This window comes from Dasypus novemcinctus, chromosome 19 (assembly GCF_030445035.2).
Source record: "Dasypus novemcinctus isolate mDasNov1 chromosome 19, mDasNov1.1.hap2, whole genome shotgun sequence".
Classification (NCBI taxonomy): Eukaryota; Metazoa; Chordata; class Mammalia; order Cingulata; family Dasypodidae; genus Dasypus; species Dasypus novemcinctus.
The window spans coordinates 18,347,860-18,359,375 of NC_080691.1; the positions used below are offsets into that span (position 1 = coordinate 18,347,860).

The following is an 11,516-nucleotide window of genomic DNA, read 5'->3' on the forward strand; positions in this document are numbered from 1 at the left end:
AAAAAAATTTATTCTATCAGATATATAAACAAACATTTCCCCTTTTAACTACATTTAGATATATATTTTAGTGCTGTTGATTGCATTCATAAAGTTGTGTTACCATCCATCATTTCAAATAGGAACGCTGCACATTTTAAGCCTTAACTTCTCATTCCCTATCCCTACCTCAACCCCTGGTAAACTATATTCTAGACTCTGACTCTGAGTTTGCTTATCCTAATTATTTCATATCAGAGAGATCATACAGTATTTGTCTTTTTGTGTCTGGCTTATTTCACTCAACATGATGTCTTTCAGGTTGATATTGTTGCATGCATCAGAACTTCATTCCAATACTCCACTGAATGTATAAACCACATTTTGTTAATCCACTCATCTGCTGATGGACACTTAGATTGCTTCCATCTTTGAGCAACTGTGTATAAGGCCGCTATGGACATCAGCATGAAAATATGTTTGAATCCCTGCTTTCAAATCTTTTGGGCATATATCTAGTAGTGGGAACACTGGGTCATATGGTAACTCTAAACTTAACTTTCTAAGTAACCACCAAACTGTCTTCCAAAGCAGCTGCACCATTTTACATTGCCACCAGCAATGAATCAGTGTCCCTATTTCTCTGCATCTCTTCAACACCTGGTACTTTTCTGTTTTATTAATAGGAGCCATTCCAATGGGAATGAAATGGTGTCTCCTGTGGTTCTGATTTGCATTTCCCTGACAGCTAATGATACTGCACATCTTTTCATGTACTTCCTGGCCATTTGTATATCTTCTTTGAAGAGATGTCTCTCCAAGACTTTTTGCCCATTTTTAAATTGGGTTGTCTTTTTGTTGTTAAATGGAAGGATTTCTTTATTTTTCAGGATATTAAACTTTTATCAGATATGGGGATTCCAAATATTTTCTCCGATTCTGTAGACTGTCATTTGAATCACAGAAGTTTTTCATTTTGCTGAGTTCCCATTTATCTTCTTTTGTTGCTTGTGCTTTTGGTGTATAGTCTAAGAATCCATACCATAAGCTTCCCTACATTTTTTTCTAGAAGTTTAATAGTTCTGGTTCTTATATTTAAGGCTTTGATCCATTTTGAGTTGATTTTTATATAAGGTGTGATATCCAGTTTTTGCAAGTGGATATACAGTTTTCCCGCACCATTTGTTGAAGAAATTATTCCTTTCCAATTGAGTGGTCTTCGCCTCCTTGTCAAAAATCAGTTGGTGGAGAACTGGATGTGTTTCAAGCAATTGAGCTCCCGCCGACCGCATGGGAGGTCCCAGGTTTGGTTCCCAGTGCCTCCTGGAGAAGAAGAGCAAGACAGCAAGCTGGCATGACAGGCTGGTGTGGCAAGCTGATGTAACAAGGAGACACAAAGAGGAAACACAATAAGAGAGACAACAGAGCAGGGAGCGGATGTGACTCAAGCAATTGAGTGCCACTCTCCCGTATGGGAGGTGCCGGGGTCTCTTAAAGAGAAGACAAGCAGACAGAGAACATATAGCTAATAGACAGAGAGAGCAGACAGTGAGTACAAACAATGAGGGGGAGGGCATAAATAAATGTTTTTAAAAATCAGTTGGTGAAATGGGTGTAGCTCAGTGGTTTGAATGCCTGCTTCCCATGTACGAGATGTCCCAGGTGCAATCCCTAGTACCTCCTTTAAAAAAAAAAATCAGTCATAAATGTGAGGGTTCATTTCTGAGCTCTCTCTTTCTTATTTAAAGATTTATTTATTTCTCTCCCCTCCCCCCCCACCCTGATTTTCTGTTCTCTGTGTCTATTTGCTGCATCTTCTTTGTCCGCTTCTGTTGTTGTCATTGGCACAGGAATCTGTTTCTTTTCGTTGCATCATCTTGTTGTGTCAGTTCTTCGTGTGTGCGGCACCATTCCTGAGCAGACTACACTTTCTTCCATGCTGGGCGGCTCTCCTTACAGGGCGCACTCCTTGCACGCATCAGCACTGCGCATGGGCCAGCTCCACACAGGTCAAGGAGGCCCGGGGTTTGAATCACAGACCTCACATGTGGTAGACAGACACCCTAACCACTGGGCAAGTCTGCCGCCTCTGAGCTCTCAATTTGATTCTACTGGCCTACGTCTGTCCTTGTACCAATACCCTGCTGTTTTGAATATTGTGGCTTTTTAATAAGTTTAAGGTAAGGAAGTGTGAGTCCTCCAACTTCATTCTTTTTCAAGATGGTTTTGGCTATTCTGGGCCCCTTACCATTCCAAAAAAATGTAATGACTGACTTTTCCTTTTCTGTAAGAAAAGTTACTGGAATTTTGAGACTGAATTAAATCTGTAAATCACTTTAGGTAGAATTGACATCTTAGGAATATTTAGTCTTCCAATCCACAAACATGGAATGCCCTTTCTTTTATTTAGATCTTCTTTGATTTCTTTTAGCAACGTTTTGTAGTTTTCTGTGCACATGACCTTTACACCCTTGTTTACATTTATTCCTATTTAATTATTTTAGTTGCAATTGCAATTGGAACTTTTTCTTCATTTCTTCCTCCAATTGTTCAATGCTTGTGTATAAAAACACCTGGTTTTTGGGTATTCATCTTGTACTTTGCCACTTTGCTGAATTTATTTATTAGCTCTAGAAGCCTTGTTGTGGATTTTTTTTTTCTCTCCCCCTCTTCTCCCCCAACCCCCATTTGTCTGCTCTCTGTGTCCATTTGCTGCGTGTTCTTCTGTGTCCACTTGCATTCTTGGCAGCGCACCAGAAATCTGTGTCTCTTTTTGTTGCGTCACCTTGCTGTGTCAGCTCTCCATATGTGCGGCGCCCCTCCTGGGCAGGCTGCACTTTTTTCACACAGGGTGGATCTCCTTGAGAGGTGCACTCCTTGCGCGTGGGGCTCCCCTATGCAGGGGACACCCCTGCGTGGCACGGTACTCGTTGTGTGTACCAGCACTGCGCATGGGCTAGCTCACCACATGGGTCAGGAGGCCCTGGGTTTGAACCCTGGACCTCCCATGTGGTAGGTGTACGCTCTATCAATTGAGCCAAATCTGCTTCCCTTGTTGTGGATTTTTCAGCATTTTCTATAAATAGGATGATGTCATCTGCAAATAAGGAAAGCTTTATTTCCTTCTTTCCTTTTTTTTTTTTTTTAAAGATTTATTTATTTATTCATTTCTCTCCCCTTCCCCACGACCCCGGTTGTCTGTTCTCTGTGTCTATTTGCTGCATCTTCTTTTGTCTGCTTCTTTGTTGTCAGCGGCATCGGAATCTGTGTCTCTTTTACTTGCATCATCTTGCTGCGTCAGTTCTCCGTGTGTGCGGTGCCATTCTTGGGCAGGCTGCACTTTCTTTGGCGCTGAGTGGCTCTCCTTACGGGGCGTACTCCTTGCGCGTGGGGCTCCCCTACGCGGGGACACCCTTTCGCGGCATGGCACTCCTTGCACGCATCAGCACTACGCATGGGCCAACTCCACACGGGTCAAGGAGGTCCGGGGTTTGAACCGTGGACCTCCCATGTGGTAGACAGACGCCCTAACCACTGGGCCAAGTCCGCTTCCCTATTTCCTTCTTTCCAGTTTGAATGCCTTTTATTTCTTTTTCTTGCCTAATTATTCTGGCAAGAACCAAATATTTACCAAATATACTGTGTAACATACTGCAAAGTTCAAAAAAATTCCAATACACTATTGAATAACAGCAGTGCCATTGGGCATCCTTGTCTTGCTCTGGATCTTAGAGGGAAAGCTTCCAGTCTTTCACCATTAAGTAGAATGTTAGCTGTAGGGTTTCCATATATTCCCTTTATTGTGGTTTTGAAGTTTCCTTCCATTCCCAGTGTTATCAAGAAGAGATGCTGGATTTTGTCAAATGCCTTCTCTCCATCAATTGAGAAGATCACGTGGGTTTTTTCCTGCGTTCTGTTAATGTGGTGTATTATATTAATCACCCTTGCATACCAGGGATAAATCCCACTTGATCATGGTGTATAATTCTTAATGAGCTTTTGGATTCAGTTTGCTAGTATTTTGTTGAGGATTTTTGCATCTATATTAATAAGAGATATCAGTCTATAGTTTTCTTTTTTATGGTGTATTTATCTGGCTTTTGTTTGAGGGTGATATTGGTCTCAGAATAAATTAGGGAGTGTTCCCTCCTCTTCAATTTTCTGGAAGTCTGAGCAGAATTAAGTCTTTTTGGAACGTTTGGTAAAATTCCCCCATGAAACCATCTGGTTTGGGAGGTTTTGTTTTTGTTTTTTAGAGGAGGTATCTGGACTTGAACTTGGGACCTTGTACCTGGGAGGCAGGCACTCAACCACTGAGCTACATCTGCACCCCTGGTTTTGGAGGTTTTTGATGACTGATTCAATTGCTTTACTAGTAATTGGTCTGTTGAGTCCTTTTACTTCTTGAATAAGTGTAGGTACTTGTGTGTTTCTAATAATTTGTCCATTTTATCTAGGTTATCTAATTTTCTGGCATAAAGATGTTCATAGTATCCTCTTATATTCAGTGGAATTAGTTTTAATAGCCCCCTTTTCATTTTTGATTTTCCTTATTTGTAACCTCTCTTTTTTGTCAGTCTAGCTAAAAGTTTGTCAGTTTTATCTTTTCAAAGAACTGACTTTTGGTTTTACTTATTCTCTCTAGTGTTTTTGTTATGTTTTTCGGTTTATTTCACTTAATAATCTTTGTTATTTCTTTCTTTCTGCTCGCTTTGGGTTTAGATTGCTCTTGTTTTTCTAGTTTTTCCCATTTTAAGGTTAGGTCTCTGATTTGAAGTCTTTCTCCTTTTTTAATGTAAGTATTTAGAACTATAAATTTGCTTCTCAGCACTGCCTTTACTGCATCTCGTAAGTTTTGATATGTTGTATTTTTTTAAATTTACTGAAGTATATCACTCATACATAAACATAAACAAGTGTACAATAATAGTTGTGAACTCACAAAACAAACATACATATCATCATACAGGACTCTCATAACTCACCCTACCACCAATAACTTGCATTGTTGTTAAATCCTTTTAACTAATGATTAAAGAGCATTGTCAAAATATTACTAACTAAAGTATTTTTCCCCCAACCAAGCCTGTTATTATTATCTTTATATCACTTATAAATGAACATACATAAACAAGTGTATAGTAAAAGTTGTGAACTTATAAAACATGGATAACATCATACAGAGGTCCCATACATCAGCCCTCCACCAACACCTTGCATTGTCCTAAGATATTTGTTACAAATTAAGAAAGAATATTGTCAAAATCTTACTACTGATCATAGTCCTTATCTTACATTTGGTGTGTTTTTCCCCCAACCCACCCTATTATTATTTTTAAGTATATTTTTTATGACAGAAATTGTAAACTTATAAAACAATCATGTACATGTGTAGAATTCCCAAACAACACACCTCCATCAACACACCACACTGTGGTGGAACAATTGCTACAGATAAGATAACATCATCTGATTGTTACCATGTCTATACTGTACATTTGGCTCACATTTTCCATACTGCCTCAATATCAACACAGTACATCTTTCTCATAGAAAAATATATTACTACTAATCACAGTCCATAGGTCACTCCAGCTGTATTTTCCCCATGCTTCTCCACATTCCCAACACCGTGAAGTAATGATGCACATTTGCTCTAGCTCACAAAGAACACTCTTGCATCTGTACCATCAACCACAATTCTCATCCACCTCTTGGTTTACTGTGCTATTCAGTTGCTAGATTATTCTCTAGCATTCTGTCAACTGGCATTTACATACCTTTTCAGTCACATCACCATTTATAACTAGCTTTTACTATGTGTTACCATCCACTGCATACATTTCTACACTTTTACAGTAAAGCTAATTAAAACTTCTATATATGTTAAACATCAGTAGTCTGTCTCAGTCCTCCTCATCTCCTTTAAGAATCCACCACCTACCACCAGGTCTTGAAGATATTTTCCTAAAATTTCTTCCAGAAGTTTTATGGTTCTGGCTTTTATTTTTAGGTTTTTGATTCATTTTGAGCTGATCTTTTGATACGGTGTGAGATAAGGGTCCTCTTTCCTTCTTTCAGCTATGGATGTCCAGTTCTTTAAGCACCATTTGTTGAGTGCATTGTTCTGCCTGAGCTATGTGGGTTTGACAGGTTAGTAAAAAATCACTTGCCCATATAGGTAAGGGTCTGTTTCTGAACCATAAATTTGGTTCCATTGGTCTATGTGTCTGCCTTTAGGCCGGTACCATGCTGTTTTTACCACTATAACTAGGAAAAATAATTTAAAGTCTGGAGATGAGGGTTTTTGCTTTTCCTTTATGATGTTTCTGGCTATTCAGGACCCCTTACTCTTCCAAATAAAAATTTTTTTAAAAGATTTATTTATTTCTCTCCCCGGTTGTCTGTTCTCTGTGTCTATTTGCTGCGTCGTCTTCTTTGTCCGCTTCTGTTGTCAGCGGCACGGGAATCTGTATTTCTTTTTGTTGCGTTATCTTGTTGTGTCAGCTCTCCGTGTATACAGCGCTATTCTCAGGCGGGCTGCACTTTCTTTCGCGCTGGGCGGCTCTCCTTACGGGGTGCACTCCTTGCGCATGAGGCTCCCCTGCGCGGGGGACACCCGTGTTGCACTGCACTCCTTGCGCACATCAGCACTGTGCGTGGGCCAGCTCCACAGGGGTCAAGGAGGCCCGGGGTTTGAACCGCGGACCTCCCATGTGGTAGATGGACGCCCAAATGACTGGGCCAAGTCCGCTTCCCTTTCCAAATAAATTTGATGGTTTTTTTTTTTAATGCTGGTGGAATTTTTATCAGGATTGCATTGAATCTGTGTATCAATTTGAGTAGAATTGATATCTTAATGATATTTAGTCTTCCAGTCTATGAGCATGGAATGTTCTTCCAGTTATTTAAGCCTTTTTAAAATTTCTTTTATTGCATTTTTCTGAATACGAGTGCTTTACATCATTGGTTAAGTTTATTCCTATTTGAATTTTATCTGTCATATTTTATTTTCACTACTCTTTTGACACTTTTAATTACTTTTATGAATATAATCTGTATTTCTAGACTCTCTTTGAGGCCTCTCTCTCTTCTTTTCTTTTCAGGCTCTAGCACACCCTTTAATATATCCTGAAAATCTGGTCTCTTGCTTAGAAATTCTCTCAATTTCTGTTTATCTGTGAATATTCTAATCTTACCCTCGTTTTTGAAAGACAGTCTTGCTGGATATAAGATTCTTGGCTGGAAGTTTTTCTCCTGTAGTATCTTAAATATATTAGGCCACTGTCTTCTTGCCTCCATGGTTTCTGGTGAGCAATCAGCACTTAATCTTATTGGGTATCCCTAATATGTTATGCATTGCTTTTCTCTTGCTGTTCTCAGAATTCTGTCTGTCTTCGGCATTTGACATTCTGATGAGTATATGTCTCAGAGTTGGTTTATTCGTATTTTTTCAGATGGGAGTACGTTGTGCTTCTTGGACATGGATATCTATGTCCTTCAATAGGATTGGGAAATTTTCTACCATTATTTCTTCAAATATTCCTTCTGCCCCTTTTCCCTTCTCTTCTCATTCTGGGACGCCCATGACACATGTTTCCAAGCCTTTTGCTATCATTTAGTTCCCTGAGACCTTGTTCAATTTTTTCCATTCTTTTCTTCAACTGTTCTTTTGTATGTTCACTTTCAGAACCCATTTCTTCAAGCCCACCAATCCTTTCTTCTGCCTCCTCAAATATGCTATTATGGGAAGTGGACTTGACCCAATGGATAGGGCGTCCGCCTACCACATGGGAGGTCCCTGGTTCACACCCCGGGCCTCCTTGACCCGTGTGGAGCTGGCCCACGTGCAGTGTTGATGCGCGCAAGGAGGGCCCTGCCATGCAGGGGTGTTCCCTGCGTAAGGGAGGCCCACGTGCAAGGAGAGCGCCCCGTAAGGAGAGCCACCCAGCGTGAAAGAAAGTGCAGCTAACCCAGGAATGGCACCACACACACAGAGAGCTAACACAACAAGATGATGCAATAAAAAGAAACACAGATTCCTGGTGCTGCTGATAAGGCAAAAGTGGTCATAGAAGAACATACAGTAAATGGACAGAGAGAGCAGACAACTAGGGGGAGGGAAGGGGGAGAGAATAAAAAGTAAATCTTCAAAAAAAAGAAGTGCTATTATAAGATTCCAATGTTTTTAAAATTTCATTTATTGCACCTTTCATTCCCATAAGATCTGCTATTTTTCTATGTATGCTTTCAAATTCTTCTTTGTGCTCATCCAGTGTCTTAATATCCTTAATCTCTTTAGCATCTCATTGAATTTATTAAGATTTGTTTGAACATATATGATTGTCTCAACTCCTTTAGGTCATCTGGAGGCTTATCTTGTTCCTTTAACTGGGCCATAGCTTCCTGTTTCTTAGTGTAGATCGTAATTTTTTATTGGTGTCTTGGAATCTGGCTTCCTAGAATATTTATTCTGGGTGCAGTTTTTCTCTTTAGTTTAGGGCTTCCTGCCCTTTCTCCCTTGCTGGTTGTGCAGTAGGAGCCAAGCATTTAGTTGGTGCTGTGATCTGTGGAGGCTCAAGCTGCCCTCATTGTGCCAGGGACCAGTGAAACTTCTTCCAACTTTCTCCTTTTCCAGGGGTAGGGAGAGTCACATCTGTGTGGAATAATCCAAGTGCAGGCCTAGACTGTAGTAGTCCAGAGAAACTGATGAAGCTTCACATTCCTTTCTCCACTGCCTGGGGCGGGGATGGAGCTGCAGGTCCAAGATGACTGCAGTTACCCCAGTAGACTTTCAATTTTTCAGTCTGTGCCAGCCAAAGTTATCTGCAGTTACTTGCATGGCTGGTTCAGGGCCTGCCAGCCTCCTCCATGCCAGAGGTGGGACTGAAGCCTCGGCTAGGGCTGCAGGCCCTTGTGGGGAAAAGAAACCGGTTACTAATGTCACTTTGATTTTTGGTCAGCCAGGCTTCCCCTCAAGCTGGGGGTGGAGTAAAAACGGTGGCCACCAGCCTCTTTCCAACTTGGGCTAATTCACATCCAGCTATTCCCAGGGTTATGATATGTTGTATATTCATCTCACTTCAAGATATTTCCTAATTTCATATTTGATTTCCACTTTAACCCATTGGTTGTTTAAGAGCATATTGCTTAATTTCCACGTATTTGTGACTGTTCCTTTTCTCCCTCTGTTACTAACTTCTAGCTTCATTCTGTTGTGGAAAATATACATTGTGTGACTTCAATATTTTGAATTTATTGACACTTGTTTTGTGATCTAACATATGGTATCTTCTGGAAAATGATCCATGTGCACTCGAGAAAAACTTGTATTCTGTTGTTGCTGGGTGAAGTGCTCTATATGTGTCTGTTAGGTCTAGTTGGTTTAGAGCAGGGGTTCTCAATCATTTTCATTCCATGGACCCCTTTTCCAGTCAGGTGAAAACCACAGACCCCTTCTCAGAATGTAGTGGCTGATAGTTTTATGTTCAACTAGTGTTGGGTCTAACAACTATCGTAATTTCAAAGTATGGCTGAGCGTAAGCAATTTTTCATGATATGCACCAAATGTAATGCAATGTGATGTGAAATGAATACCACTGTAATTTATTGCAGACCTTCATAAGGGAAGGAAATGCTAGATTTCAGTCACAGAAAATAAAGATAATGATTTTTTTCAATTCAAGCTCACAGACCCCGAAATCTTTCTATGGACCCCTGGTTAAGAACCACTGGTTTAGAGTATCATTCAAGACTTGTAATTCCTTATTGCTCTTTTGACGCGATGTTCCATCCATTATTGAAAGTGGTGTATTAAGATCTCCTAATATTAATGTGGAATAGTCAATTTCTCCCTTTAAGTCTTTTAGTATTTGCTTCATATAATTTGGGGCTCTGATATTAGGTGCATATATATTTATAACTGTTATATCCTCTTGTTGAATTGACCCCTTTATCAGTATATTGTGACCCTCTTTGTTCCTCACAAGTTTTTTACTTAAAGTCTATTTTATCTGATATTACTATAGCTACCCCAACTCTCTTGGTTATTATTTGCATGTTGTACTTTTTCCCTATCTTTTCACTTTTACACTACTTGTATCTTTGAATTTAAGATAAGTCTCTTGCAGATAGCATATAGCTGGATCATGCTTTTTAATCCACTCTGCCAATCTCTGCCTTTTGACTGCGGAGTTTAATTCACTCACATTTAAAGTCACTAACTAGAAGGCGGAGGACTTGGCCCAGTGGTTAGGGCATCCATCTACCACATGGGAGGTCCACAGTTCAAACCCTGGGCCTCCTTGACCCGTGGGAAGCTGGCCCATGCGCAGTGCTGATGCGCGCAGAGTGCCGTGCCATGAAGGGGTGTCCCCCGCGTAGGGGAGCCCCACGCACAAGGAGTGCGCCCCGGAAGGAGAGCCGCCCAGCGTGAAAGAAAGCGCGCCTGCCCAGGAATGGTGCCGCACACACAGAGAGCTGACACAGCAGGATGACGCAACAAAAAGAAACACAGATTCCCTTGCCACTGACAACAACGGAGACGGACAAAGAAGACACAACAAATGGACACAGAGAACAGATAACGGGGGGGGGGAATAAATAAATAAATCTCTTTTTTTAGGAAAAAAGTCACTACTGATAATGCAGGACTTTTTTCTGTCTTCTTGCTAATTAGCCTTTGTAAATTTTATACTTTTTTGTCCCTCAATTCTTCCATTTATACCTACTTTAATATTTAATTTTTTGTGTTGTACCCTACTGAGTGCCTTCTCTTTTCTATTTGGATATATTATTCATATATATTCCTTGTGGTTAACATGAGGTTAAAATTTAAAATCCTAAATATGTAACAATGTTTGGTTTGATACCAACTTATTTCAGTGGCATTCCTTTATCTCTTCATCCCCTTACCTTTTTCTTAACAGTTGTTACCATTTATATCTTTGTACATTGTATATCCAAAACCATCAATTTATCTTTACATTTTATGTATTTACATTTTAACACCTGTAGAGAGTAAGAAGTGGCATTACATAACAAACAATACGATACAATCATACTGGCATTTATAATTACCCAAATGTTCACCTTTACCGGACGACTCTGTTTCTTTATGCCACTTTGCCTCCATGGATTTTTTAGATTAAAAAACAAACAAACAAACCCTTCTTTATTGGAGATACTCTCTTGATTTTTTAATCTAAAGAAAAATATTTCCTTCAGTTGATGAAACCACTGTGCATATATTAAGGTTTTACCATAAACCCTTCAGTGAGTCTGAAAACTAAGCTAAGATGTGAACGATTCCCCAAAAAACAAAGCTTGAATGGAGATGGTTATTTCTTTTGATAGTTTTACCAAAACAGCCTCTATTTTATTTTCATACTAACACATTAATAGACTTCAGTAGCACAATTTTGCTACTATTTCTTTATAATATACTTCTCCTCTTCTTCTTCATAAGGTGCTAAATTTAAGATCATGAAACTGTAGGAATAAAAGGAAACTTGTTTAAAGTCTGTGGTTGTACAGTC

The 11,516-nt window shown here is 39.8% G+C and overlaps 1 protein-coding gene across 1 annotated transcript in view; it reads right to left on the bottom strand.

Annotated features, from left to right (window-relative positions):
* DENR (density regulated re-initiation and release factor) overlaps window positions 1–11,516 on the bottom strand; it is a 31,843-nt gene that overhangs the window by 8,194 nt on the left and 12,133 nt on the right. The window lies entirely within an intron of this gene.